We start from the raw sequence: 13075 nt of genomic DNA on the forward strand, positions 1-13075 counted from the left end.
CACCCGTTCATAACAGGGAAACCCTGCAGCTAGAGGTGGAGTCAGGCAGCGCTGGAACATCCAGCCTAAGTTGCTTGACGAATGCTAACTATGACTTCCAGCTTATTTATCTAATTTGGGTTGATTTTTAAATATTGATTTATCTAACCAGACACAAAAAAGAGAGCCTGAAAATTTCCAGTGTTAGTGAAAACTCCGCCTGCCGCTGTAATTCAATCTACATGTCTGAATATTACTGACTTTTGTCAATCACATTTGTATTGAGAAATGCCTAAAAAAATTCAGGACCTCGTTTTCTCAAAATGATGTTAAGTGCCTGGAAAACGGGGTTCTACATCAAATGGGCCTCTCCAAAGCTGACTGTGATGCACAGCTTGCAGGTATTTTAGTCATTTACAATATTTATCAAGCTCTATTTTTGTCAATCAATCCATAACAAGAGCAGAACAGCCAATACCTATAGAACAATGCCCTCGATTTCAGCACAGTCTGGTGAGAAAGGCGCAGCTCTGAACTGATATAACCAGTTTGTAACACGCACACAAAACACATGGAGGAGGGATGAAGTCAGTGGCAAAATCCTCAATGGCTTCAGCCGGGCCAGGATTACCTCCAGGAACGTGCTGGTTCTTGGAGAAACACAAGGAAGATGCCAAGGCTGGAGAAAAGGAGGCTCTGGGAAGATCTTTGCTCTCCACAACCTCCCTGACAGGAGAGAGCAGCCAGGGCAGGTCGGGCTCTGCTCCCAGGGAACAGGGACAGGACAAGAGGAAACAGCCTCGAGCTCTGCCAGGGGAGGTTCAGGTTGGACAGCAGCAGGAATTTCTCCATGGAAAGGGTGGCCAGGCATTGGAAGGGGCTGCCCAGGGAGTGCCCATCCCTGGAGGTGTCCAAGAAAGGCTTGGACATGGCACTCAGGGCTCTGGGCTGGGGACAAGGTGGGGATGGGCAAGGCTGGACTCGATGATCCCAGAGGGTTTTTCCAAGCTCAGTGATCCTGTGAAGGCTGCATGGGGCAGGACCACCCATCCCACCACCCGGGTCTGGGCTCCAACCTCTCACCACCCCTGCAGTGCCCCCGCTCAGGCCGCTCTTACTGGTCCCAGTGACCCAGAGGCTGAAACTGGTGATACTGGACACCTGGGGAGCTGTCCTTGTGAAATCTATCCCAGTCCTCCTCCTTGGAACTGCTGCTGGTGCTGAGGGTGATGCTGAGCATCCCCACCCTACGGAATACCAGGCACCACCACATCATTTCAGAGAGCACCGAACAGCTGAGAATATCAGAGCCTGTGATCGCCATCAGGATGGATTTGAAACAATGATCTAAGCACAAAAACCCTCCCTGACCATCCCTGAACCCACGAGGTACAACACACTCCCCCCAACCCCAGCCCTGGTTTTAAAATTCAGCCTTTATCAGCTTGAGTTGAGCAAATCCAGTCAAAAGGCAGAAACGGATTGTGCTAGTAAGCAGAAAAACTGTTACATCTTCTGAATGTAATTTTGCCAAAAGCCTCTGCACAATTTTTTTTGTCACGCTTTGCATTATGAAGGAAATTTCTTTTTAGAAGAACAGGAGAATGATTTGCATAATATTCTTTGCAAGTTAATATCAGCCTCTGATAATGATCTCTGCATAATGCAAAAACGTTTGAGAAGACTGTTACAACACTAAGTAATCATATTTTAAATTATGTTTCCCTTTATAGAAAGGTGTTGCAAAAACACACAGACATGAAATCTGTCTGTTGAAGTCCCAAGAACCACCTGACCATCTTCCCACTATTCTACTGTTACAGATTGCAACACTGCCTTTCAAAATCTTACAAAACAAATTACACTGCAACAGTCTGGCTTCACAGAAGGCAGAGCTTTTTCCTGTGCTGCTGCTCCAGCACTTTACATTTCACAAGAGGCTCTGATGTTCTGCACGGGTTAAGCAAGGGCCCAGAAATGAAGCTGCAACACAATCAGACGGAGCTGCGGTGATTCAGGAGGATTCTCCCGTCTCACACTGCCACCAGGCAGAGGTGGTGGCAGCACCAGGGCATGCCCTGCCTGTCACCAGGTGCAGGGGACACTGGTTTAGCTGGCTGATTGCTGCTTTGGCCCAGCTGGCTCACACACGGAGCACCGGGAATTCAGGCTGTGACGCCGCTGCCACAAGCCCAGCGGGGCAGGTGTGCCTTCCAGCAGCCAGGGATCTTCCCGAAATCTCTGCGAGGGAGGAGGTGCTGGATGCAGCCACGAGATCTCCACTCATGCCATTGCTCATGGCTAATTAGGTCAGGAACTAAACATAAAAGCAGAGGTCCAGGAGGAAGCCATTTGTACAACTCTGCCGGGCAGCATCCTATTAGATGTGGGCGCCGGCGATTTCCCTCAGCCCATCTCCGAAGGGGGATGTGGGTGGGAAGCTAATGCACTTGGATATTAAATACTTAATATGTCACTAAGACTTAACAGCCACAGCCAAGTGGTTTAAACCTAAGCCAACCTTCCCTGAACTCCGAGGAACAGAGGGAGGCTCCCGGGACAGCCCCTGCAGGAGGAGATGGGATCGGGAGTGGTACGAGGAGCAAAGACACTTCAGGACCAGTGGTACAAAGGATGTATCTCAGATTTGGGATGGAGCAGGACCCACGGGGTGGGCTGTGCTCCCAAGGGCAGTGCCAACAGCAGAGTGTGTCCCTGAAGGTCCCTGTCCCCAGAGCCCACGGCAGCCTCAGGAGCAGCGTGGGCAGCACGCACCGTGCAGCCGCTGTCACCCACGCCTGTGTCACTGACAACAGGGCAGCATTCAGCCTGCACGGTGGGTGGTTCTTGTCCCACCTACAAAATGAAGACTAAAATTCAAATACCAGATCTGAGAAGCCAAGGCAAGGAGAAAAGAACCTCTGGGATGTCAGGCTGAGCTCGCTGAGGCAGCTCAAGCACCGCCCTGGGTATGAAACCATCCCAGACTCATGAGATCGTTCCTCCCATCAACAACTTTTGGTAACTTGGAGAGTTTGTCCAACTACATCCAGCAATGGGCAGGAGAACAATCCTTCACCCCAACCCATCTCCCCTTTTCATACCTTTTGAAGCAAGTTCCAAGCAGCTCCATGCTACGCCTCATCCCAGGCTTCCTCAAAGGGGTTTGCAAGCATCGGGAAGTTGGGTTTTTCTTCAAAAACTGCCAGCAAATCTATCTCCTTTTTCCTCCCTAAACTGGCATACCCATCCATACTGGTGTGTGGTACCACCAGACACAATTCCTAAGCTCCCAACCCACCTCCTGTCACCTGGAAACCAGGAGGGAAAACTTCTCTCAGGTCGCAGCAAACAGCCGGCACGTGCGCCAGGGCGGGCACCAGGGCGCGGGACCCGCCTGAACCAAGTATTTCCATTGCTAATGCTGCACCTTGGGTCTTCTACAACATTCCTGAGGCATGCAGGAGAGGTCAGGAGCAGGCTGCAGGGTGGGGAGTGGACATCAAAGCACCCAAACAGCACAAATCCCTGAGGCACAGCCAGGGGAGGCTGCAGGAGCACGGCACTTGTGATGCCTCATAAATACACCACAGTTGAACTGCACCTACCGTGCTTCAAGGATTTTGGGGAGGGAAATGCCACTTGGGAGGTGTGAAAGAGAACCAAGAAATCATGACTGTCACTTGGTAGAACCTTACAGAGGAGTAGTAAAAGCCACTGGAATATTTTTGTTTAAAATCACTTGCAACACTTCGCCCTGCAGACATCACCAACGTGCCACTGGAGTTCTCTGTGTTTTGATGATGGTCAAGCAAAAAAATTTAGCTCAATGCTCTGCCAAGCTGTGCTGGAGTGACAGCCTGGAGCAGACACACACACAGGCTGCAGGTTCTCTTGGTTTCTCCACCCCCTCCAAGTTGCGCTGCCCTCCTGTTGCCCTGCAAAGAGTTAAGTCCTCCCTCCTGCATCATTTCTCCTGCCAAATACAGATTAGTCAGCAACTACTGCAGGATACACCTCTCCTAAGGCACTCACAAACAAGGCAACAGCCAGTTTGGGATCTTAAAGGGAAGGTAAATGAGGAAACTTCCTAAAGTTGATTGCAGAAATATTCATGAAGGTACCCCGTGGCTCGGGTACCTCCAGCTGCTCTGCTGAAGCTCCCACTGGCTCCCAAGGCAATGCAGAGGTGTGCTGGACACTAAATCAGTGCTCCAAGCTGGAATTAGAGTCCACCAGTGGATCTGAAAACCATCCAGAGCCAAACCCCCAACCTGGTGACACTGCCTGACCCTAGAGGTCAACCAACCTCAGGATGGAGGCTCCCACTGCCAAAACAAAGCACTGCAGGTACCCTGGGCTCAATCTACATTTCTACAGTTGCACAAAGAAACCAAACACCCAGCAGTCATCTGAAAGGCCAGTTATTAGATCACTTGCAATGAGCTGAAATGAAATCCCCACAGGCTTTATTGGACTACTGAGATATTGATTCTGGTGTGCTTCTCACTCAGCCTGCTGCACAGAAATTCACCCTGCTAGAAACCCCACCTGTGTGCTGGGCCAGAAAATTCCCTGGGAATGTACAGGGTTGCTTTTCCCTGCTCCCTTTTCCTGGGCTTAGAACTTTCCCTTCCCCTAAGGACATTTAACTTGACTGGCACAAATGCTGCTGGTTTCACCCAAAGGCACAAACCAGAACACACCCCCAGTTCATCTCAGCTGAGCTGGGTCTCACTCTGGCAAGGTCTCCCCCATTCCTGCCATTATTTGGCAATTTTGGATCCCCAATTCTCTCAGGTTATAAATTTACGCGATGCCTCGACACAAACCACCACCACTATAAATAATTATATTTTTTTCTCCACATGAAAAGGGAGTAAAACAATGAAACCCCAGGCTCTGCTGTGTGTGCAGAGGCTCTCCAGAGCTCCAAGGAAGCACTTGCACGTCCCGGGCTGCGCGATGCCCGCGTCCCTGTGATGCGGTGCCAGCAGCACGCTCTGTGCTTCACGGCTCACTTCCCACGGCATGAACCCAGCCCCAGGAAACTGCCAGTGTCTTCTCCCGAGCCCTGCAGATGTTTCAGCTCCACTGGGCTCCCTGGCCAGCCCAGCACCATCCATCCCTCCTCTCCTGCCCGCCTCAGAACGCCCCACGAGGCAGCAGCTCTGCGGCTTCCATGGGTCTATTCAGCTTTTTTATTTTTTAAAAAAATATATATGAATAAAAATTCATGCTTGCAGCATAATCACAAGCTGGGCTGGTCATCCACTCCTCCCTCAGTGGGATGGGCTCATCCCTTGACTTCCAGCTCAGCCAGTCCTGAGGTGCATCACTGCCTGGACAGCAGCACACCCACCCTCCCAAAACCCCAAAGCCTGTCCCCATGCTGCAAGGAACTGTTCTTCCCTAAAGGACCTGCCCTTCCCAATTTATCCAACATCCCACAGGAGGTGTAAAGTTCTTGGGCAGCACAGGCAAAGCTCTGGAGGTGTCCAGGAGTGTGTAAGGCTCGGGCTGACCAGCACAGAGTGTTCTGGATGGGCTGGAGCCTTGGGCAGGCTGGAGCAGCTGAGCACAGCCCATGGCCCTGATGCAGCCATGGCACGGATCCTGGGAGCTGTGTGGTGAGTCAAGAAGTCCTGATGTTGGATTCACTACACAGCCTGTGAATTAGTCAATCCTCTTTCGCCTGGGGAGGGGGGCCAGTCCCAATTCAAATATTGTGTAAGCTGAAAAAGAGCCTCTTAAAAAAAAAAAACACAAACCCAAACAGATAAAATGCAGAAATACTATTTTGGAGGAACTGGGGAAAGCTGAAGCAATAATGACAAACGATTCCTTGCTGCTCTCCCATTCCCTTCCTCCCAGAGCCCTAAAAAGGCTTCTCACCATCCCGCTCCGGCCCTGCTCACGTTACACTGGGATCAAGCGGAGCAGAGCCCGGTGCTCGTGTCCTGCCCAAGGTCACAGGGGCAGGCAGAGCCCAGGAGGAGCCCAGGAGGAGCTTCCCAGGGCTCTACCCCAGCCTCTGACCCCGGCATTGCCACATTCCCAGGCACCACCTGGGGAGAACACACACTGTGGAGTGATGGAGCAACAGGGCTGCCTTTGTTGGGTTCATTTCCGTGGACACCACGCAGGAAGTGAAGACAACCTTCCCAACTCCCCCTTTTTATCCAAGGCTTTTCTCTCTCCCTCCTTTTCTTCCCCCCAGTTCTTAAAATCCAATTATAGCACGACTCTCTCAGCAGGGGTCAGTGTGGAATAAGAATCGCCCGAGTTAATGGACATGAGACCAAGAAAGATTAATGCCTAAATGGTTTCAAAAGTTGTACGATGCCGATTTCATTAACATTTTAATTGTAATGTATCTTTTTAATCTTCTTTCACACTAATGGTTTTTATATGCTTCAAAAAAGAAAAAAACCAAAAAAACTGCTGACAACAAAAATATCAACATACCAAAATTAACAGACGGAACTGAGTGCTGTAATGGGAGCTGAATGGAATGCAGAAAACCATGTTAATGATGCATTAAGAGTAGAAACTGTGCTCAGACAAGAGTCAAAAATCCACCCTACACTTGCATGCCCTGTCTTGGAACAGGGGCACCTTTCCCCAGGTGTTCAGCACAACCCCACATTGTGTCTTACAGGGGGGATGTGCTGAAGCAACAACCCCAGCAGCTTTACCAAATGCAGAGGTTTATCCAAAAAACAAAAAGCTGCTGGCAATTAATCTAATTTAACCAGGGTGACAGAGAGCAGCAGCAGGTTCAGGGGAGGAGGCTGCTGCTGCTGTCCATCCCCTTCTCCATGGGATGCACCACTGTGGTTGTCACCATTCCCTGGGCTCAGGTACCTCAGGCACAGCAGAATTCCCAGACAGGAAAAATGCTGTTGCAACCACCGTGCAAAATTTTATTTTACTTAATTAGAAGACAATTAAACCTAGGCAATAATGTTTCATTAAGCTTGGGCATGTATTGATGATGTTAGCATGGATAAACGGAGGCACAGAAGGAGCAGATAATTGGGGAGCAGACAGATGAAGTTTTAAACAACTTTGGTTTGTAGAAATGAGTGAGAGATGGTTCTGTCACCTGCGCTGAGGCCAAGCTGCAGCTGCAAGGGTGATGCAAAACCCATAAGGTTTTCCTTCCCAGTCCATCAGAACTTCTTAGAAGGGAAAAGATCCAGTCAGAGGGACTCAAAGCCTCCTTATGCCCATTAGGAAATCATAATCCCCAAGTTTGTCATGAGGATGTGATTCCAGCCACAACAGAACAGCCAAAATGCAGATTATCCACTCAGGTTTAGTCCTTCAAGGCTGGTGCAGCTGGTGCGGTGCTGGGGGAGGTTTACAGTGAAGGGACTATGGAGAGAGGTTCCTCCTGCTTGTGGGAATTTCATCCCACAGGATCTCAGCCATGGAGTAGTGCCTGTGCCAGGAGGGGTCTGTACTCCCACAGGGCAGCCAGGCTCATGCATCCCACTGGAAATCTCCCAGCAAGCCCCATCTGCCTCTTCCCTTGGAAATCAAATCCTTCCATCCACCTTCAAATGTATAAACCCTCACTGCCCATCTCCTCTGGGCACCTGGCCATTGCCTCCTGCATGGCACACCACGAAACACCAACCCTTTATTTATGTCTCACGTTAAAACTGTGCAGCACAACCCCATAAAGCTCAGGAGGGCCAAAACATTATCACCCCTTTTGCCGTGTCACCACTGCCCAGCATCTCCTGCAGCCTCCCTGCAAGGATTGATGTTCTCTCCTGCTTCCCTAATGCTTCATATAATCCAAGAGTAAATGTTTGTCCTATGACAGGGAGAACTGGCATGTAAAACATGTCCCCCCACACAAAATGTATATATATATCCCAGGCTGCCATATGCTTCTTCCCAGTGGATACCACGGCAGGAACGCGCGTGTGGAGCGGAGCCAGCGCCGGCACCCGCAGGCAGGACCCTTCTCCAGCTCACCCTCAGCCCCACTGAACCCACAGCTCCTTGGGGGTTCCAATCCTTGGATTGCAGCCCCAGCCCCCCCCAGGGATGGAAAACACCTGCCTGCTCTCCCCCAGCTGATGCATCCACAGGAGCCACCAAGGAGATGCTTCGGGCTGGGGAAAAAGAGGAATTTTCTCCTGCTGTTTTAATGAATGATGAATAGATGCTGCTAATGGCTTTATGGCCGTGGGGATGACACCGGGGAGGTGAAGTGTTTAATCTGGTCCCAGTGACTATATATGGTCACTCTGATGGAGCCACCTCCCTCTGCTCACGCTCTGCTGCCCTTGGCTCCTGGCACTGGGCTCCGCTGCAAACTGGCAGGGCCTGGGCACGGCGCCGGCGCGCCAGAAGTCAGCAGACTCCCCACGTTCCTGTGCTCTCTCTCCCCCTTTCCCAATTTTTTCCTGGCTTGTAAAAATCTTTTATCGGTTAAAAACCAGAAATAATGCGCAAATACTCAAGAAAAAAAACCCAAAAAAAACCATTTTAAGAGTGCTTTATAGAGAACTGTTGCACAGGGGAAAAAAAAACAAACTAACCTGTCAAGTTACTTATGCTTAAATGTACATTTCATAATCACTTTGAAGTTTTATGAAAAAAAAATAAAATCAATCTTTTGGTGAAAAGTGTATCAATTTATTCAGCTCACACAGGCTGATTTGCTAGAGCAGGGTAGTTTGTGGCTGTGATTCCTGCCCCCTCCCATCCACCCACCTAGGGGAAAAAAATGCACTGAAATATTTGTCTTCATAGGAAACGCAGCACCAAAAAAATGCACTCGACACGCAAAATTCTGTGAAAAGTCTGACGTGAGGAGCTCTGAAAAGCCCGAGGCCAAACTGTGCCGGCTGCGAGCAGCCCCGGGAACACACACAGCACAAAACCTGTGCCAAGGGCTATTCATCTTCATTTTATCCCACTCAGCCCGCAGCTTTCGGGGGGTCTTGGTCACCACACCAAAGAACTGTTCCCATCACTCCTGTCCCAGCAGCATCCTCCATCCCTCCTGCCCAACCCAGCCCAAATCCCCGGGATCCTTCCCCAGGCTGGGAGAAGGAGGAAGCTGCACACACTGCTTCCATCCTCTGTCCCAGCAGTCCGATTTTTATTACCTCCGTCCCCATTTAGGAGTAACCACATGACAAACCCGAGCGCAATCCTGCCCGGGGAGCTCGCCTGGGATTGCCTCTCCCTCCCCCGGAACACGGCATTTTAGCAAGTTTTCCCTTCACAGCAGAATTTGTGGCTACAAAGAATGTTAAGATTTAATTTATTTTTTTTTTTTCTTTTTTCAGATTCCTGTTCTGCCTCCAAACATTTGCTTAAAAACAAATTGAACTTAAAAAAAAAATAAAAAAAAAACCCAACAAAAAATAAACCGCTAATGAATCACAGTTCCTAGCAAATGAGCAATTGCAGTTGACACAATGAATTATGCCTGAAGCAAGCTGGGAAACATATTTTGCAAATGATCTCATCCACAGGCAAACCTGGCATGACACTTGATTTGCTAAAAAAGACACAAAGCCTGTCAAAATTCCTGTCACTCCGCAAATAAAGTCAGGTAGAGAAAACCAACAGCCTCACCCTCTTTTAAGCACGCTTCACCTATTTCTCAATTGCTCCACAGGCTCGATTTAATAAAACAAAAAAACCCCACACGCCCTCCTGTAGGTGTGCCCATCCCAGTGGGTGCTGAGGGCTATGGGACCTGCTGCCACTTCCCTGCATGAGGAATAAATGGGCTGGGAAGATCTCTTTGGATGCCAAACACAGGCTCAGCTCGATTTGAAGCCTAATTGCAGCAAGATACGATGCTCGATGCTCGCTCTGGCCATTAGGTATGGCAGGGAACTCACAATTCCCTTTAATTTCCTCCAGCTGAATGCCTGGGTTTTATTTCTTTCATTACATTCAAGTAAACTCAAAGACAGGTTAGGAAAGAGGGGGAAAGAAGCCACTCAAGTGCAGCCCCTCCTGCTCCTCAGCATCCCTGGAGCTGTCTCGGAGCAGTTCCCTTCTGCCCAGCACATCCCACCCTATTTCCCCACCTGAAAAGCTGCTGGCTCAGAAAACCTGGAAAAATTCAAAGCCATGGCTTGAATCCTCCTTCTAACCCCATTTTGTCAGGCTCGAATATTTTTAAACACAGAGCAAAGCAGGAGCCGAGTCCCAGCACTGTTTCCCAGGTTGTTCCATGATGTTTGTCCCCAATCCACGTCACCCCAGTGCTGCTGTGCCAGCAGGGCCAGCTCTGATCCCATCCCTGCAGATCCCTGAGCCCTCCAGGAGGCCAGGCAGGGACCATGAGCTGTGCTATAAGACAGCCTGAAATAAATATTTCCATTCCAAGGTGAGCTGGGTTGTGTCCCCAGCCGGGAAAGCGCAGTCTGGAGGTTTCTCCCGAGCCATCCCCGGGTGGATCAGGCTCTGGCAGGAGCTCTGCTGGTGTTTCTTCCCTGGCCAGCAATGCTGCAGAGTGGCCTCGCTCCTCCTGACACCTCCAACTGGGATCTGAGCCAAACCCCAGTCCAGAGGGACTCACCTGGATGCTCCAGCCAGGCTCAAGTTCAAGGAGAAGGGAATTTTCTTTCCTGGACTCACAAGCAGTGAGGATGCTCTGTGTCCCCCTGAGCGTGGGGATGCTGCCCTGTCACTGGCACCGGCCGAGAGGAGCCAAAATCTGCCTCCAGTTCCAGCAGGCTCCCTCAGGAAAGCACAGTCATGGCTGGGGGAGCTAAAAGGCTTTTATATTGCCAGAGGGCTCCAAAAATATCACTTCCAAAATGATCCAGCATCAACACACACATCTTAGCTAATAGCATCCATCTCTCAGAATAAAGCGGGGCTCTGGGAAAAGCTTGGGGAGCCCTGGACAATGTTTTGGGACCACTGTCCTGCACAGCCACAGCCCAAGCAACACTCAGACCACATCTCTGACCCCCGTGGGACCCCCTGCTCCTGCCCTGATGCCTGGCTTTACTCTGCTTGCTGCAATTCCAGCTGCCTTGGGAGGTTATTTTTTGACAGATTTCAAGTTTCAGAAATCCATCCCAAGCCTGCAGTGTCCCAAAAGGACAGCTTTTACCCAGTGAAGCCTTAATTAAAAGGCCTCTGCAGGAGGAAAAACCCCAAAACACAGCAGTCATAACCACAGAAGGACATTTACTCTCAGAAGGAAGAGGATGAGACCCCTAATTTTTTTTATACTTGCCACTTCAAATCCAAGCATTATCACCTCCATCATCCTCACCCTGAGGTCACAGCCTTGCTGTCCTCAGCTGGGCAAACCACCACAGCAAGTCAGCTCACAAGGAAGAGCTCAGCTTTGCTCTTTTGAGTTAAAAGCTTTCAGAATTTCAGAGCAGGCTGTGAATCCAGCAGGAAATTTGGGGTGAGGCGAGCTGGGATGCTGCACTTTGGAGCAGCCCCGGTTCTCCTGAGGACCCCAGTGGCAGTGTCCCCACGGAGCAGCAGCAGCAGCAGCAATCATCCCGGTTTGTTTACCGATCCCAGCTTCTCCTGCTGTTTAATATTTCAGCTGGAGAAGGTGAGCCGGCACGCCAGCCCCTCAATTACGCAGGGCGAGAGGCAAACACTTGGCAGGCAGCGAGCACATCAAGCTGCCCACAAGCCTCGCAAATGCCTCCGGAAAGGAGAGGGGAGAGAGGGGGAAAAAAGAAAAAAAAAGAAAAAAAAGAAAAAAAAAAAGGAATATTCAAATTAATGAGCCGGCGGGTAATGGAGACTTGGCTGGAAGTGATCCTGCACTGTGCCGGCGGAGCAGCACGCGATGTACCGCTGGCGTTGGATTTTCCTAGGGCAGGGAAGATGTTTGGAGAAGTCCTTGAGCGCTGTAACTACAGCAGGCTGCGGCGGGCAAGGGAGCGCGGCGCTCCCGCAGCCGAACGCAACTCCTGTCCCCGGTTCCTGCAGCACCAGAGGGGTCCCCGCCGGGTCCCGGGGGATCCCCGTGAGCCCCCGCCACCCCACGGCTCGGAGGTCCATCCCGAAACCCCAATGTCACCGTTCGGCCGCGTTTTGGATTTCAATCTCTCCCTTTCCGCAGCGTTTCCCTCCCCCGGCAGCCAAAGTCGGAGCCTGCGCCCGCATTTATCCCCTGAGCGCGCCCTCAGCCCCGCCGCCCCCCGGAGGGCTCAGCCCCGGTCCCCCCCGTGCCGCAGGAACTGCCCGAGCCCCCACACCCCGCTTCCCACGGGGGTCACAGCCCCGGCGGGTCCCCCCTCCCCGGACCCCCCCGGGACCCCCGGGACCCCCGGGCTGTGGGTGAAGGGCGCGATGTGCGCGTCCCCCCCAGCCCAGCCGAGCCCAGCCCAGCCCGGCCCGGCCCGGCCCGGCCCGGGGGCGATGCGGGCTCGGCGCTGTCCCGGGCGCTGCCGGGGCCGGTCCCGGGGCCGGACCGGGGCTCGGGGCCAGGCCGGGGTCCCGGGGCTGCGCTCACCTGCGGGGCGCCGGCCCCCGAGGCTGCCCTGGGCCTGACGCGGCGGGGCCGGGCGGCGGCAGGAAGTGATTCCAGCCGCTCCTCACATGGACTTTCCCTGACCTCGCCCAGCAGCGCCGGCAGCCGCCGCACAGACCGGCCCGGCGGGACCGGCACCGGCAGCGGCTCCGCGCCAGGGCCGCCCGCGGGGCGGGGGCGGGAGCGGGGGGCGGCACCGGCCCGGGGGGACCCGCGGGAGGAGCCGGGGGGAGCCGGGGGCGGGACCCGCCATGGACACCCCGAGCCCCCCCGGGCCCGCTCCCCCCACCCCCGGGCCGCGGAGGGGCGGGAACGGCCCGGAGCGGGGCGGGACCCGCGGGGCTCGGGCTCCTGCCTCCGGCTCCCAATGGCTTCTACATTTTATTTTATTTTATTTTATTTATTTTATTTTATTTTATTTTATTTTATTTTATTTTATTTTATTTTATTTTATTTTATTTTAATTACTTTTTTATTTATATTGTTTTATTATATTTTTATTTCATTTTTTATTTTTTATTTTTATTTTTCATTTTTTATTTTTTATTTTAATTTTATTTAATTGTATTTTTTTCATTTTATTTCATTTTTATT

At 51.7% G+C, this 13075-nt stretch overlaps 1 protein-coding gene across 1 annotated transcript in view; it reads right to left on the reverse strand.

Moving 5' to 3' along the window:
* NACC2 (NACC family member 2) overlaps window positions 1–12624 on the reverse strand; it is a 50634-nt gene extending 38010 nt beyond the window's left edge. The window contains exon 1 of the mRNA XM_015645131.3: window positions 12464–12624. The gene's annotated coding sequence lies outside the window, so the exon portion shown is untranslated. The remainder of the gene's footprint in view (window positions 1–12463) is intronic.
* Window positions 12625–13075: the final 451 nt, after the last annotated feature.

This window comes from Parus major, chromosome 17 (assembly GCF_001522545.3).
Source record: "Parus major isolate Abel chromosome 17, Parus_major1.1, whole genome shotgun sequence".
In the NCBI taxonomy this organism is placed as follows: Eukaryota; Metazoa; Chordata; class Aves; order Passeriformes; family Paridae; genus Parus; species Parus major.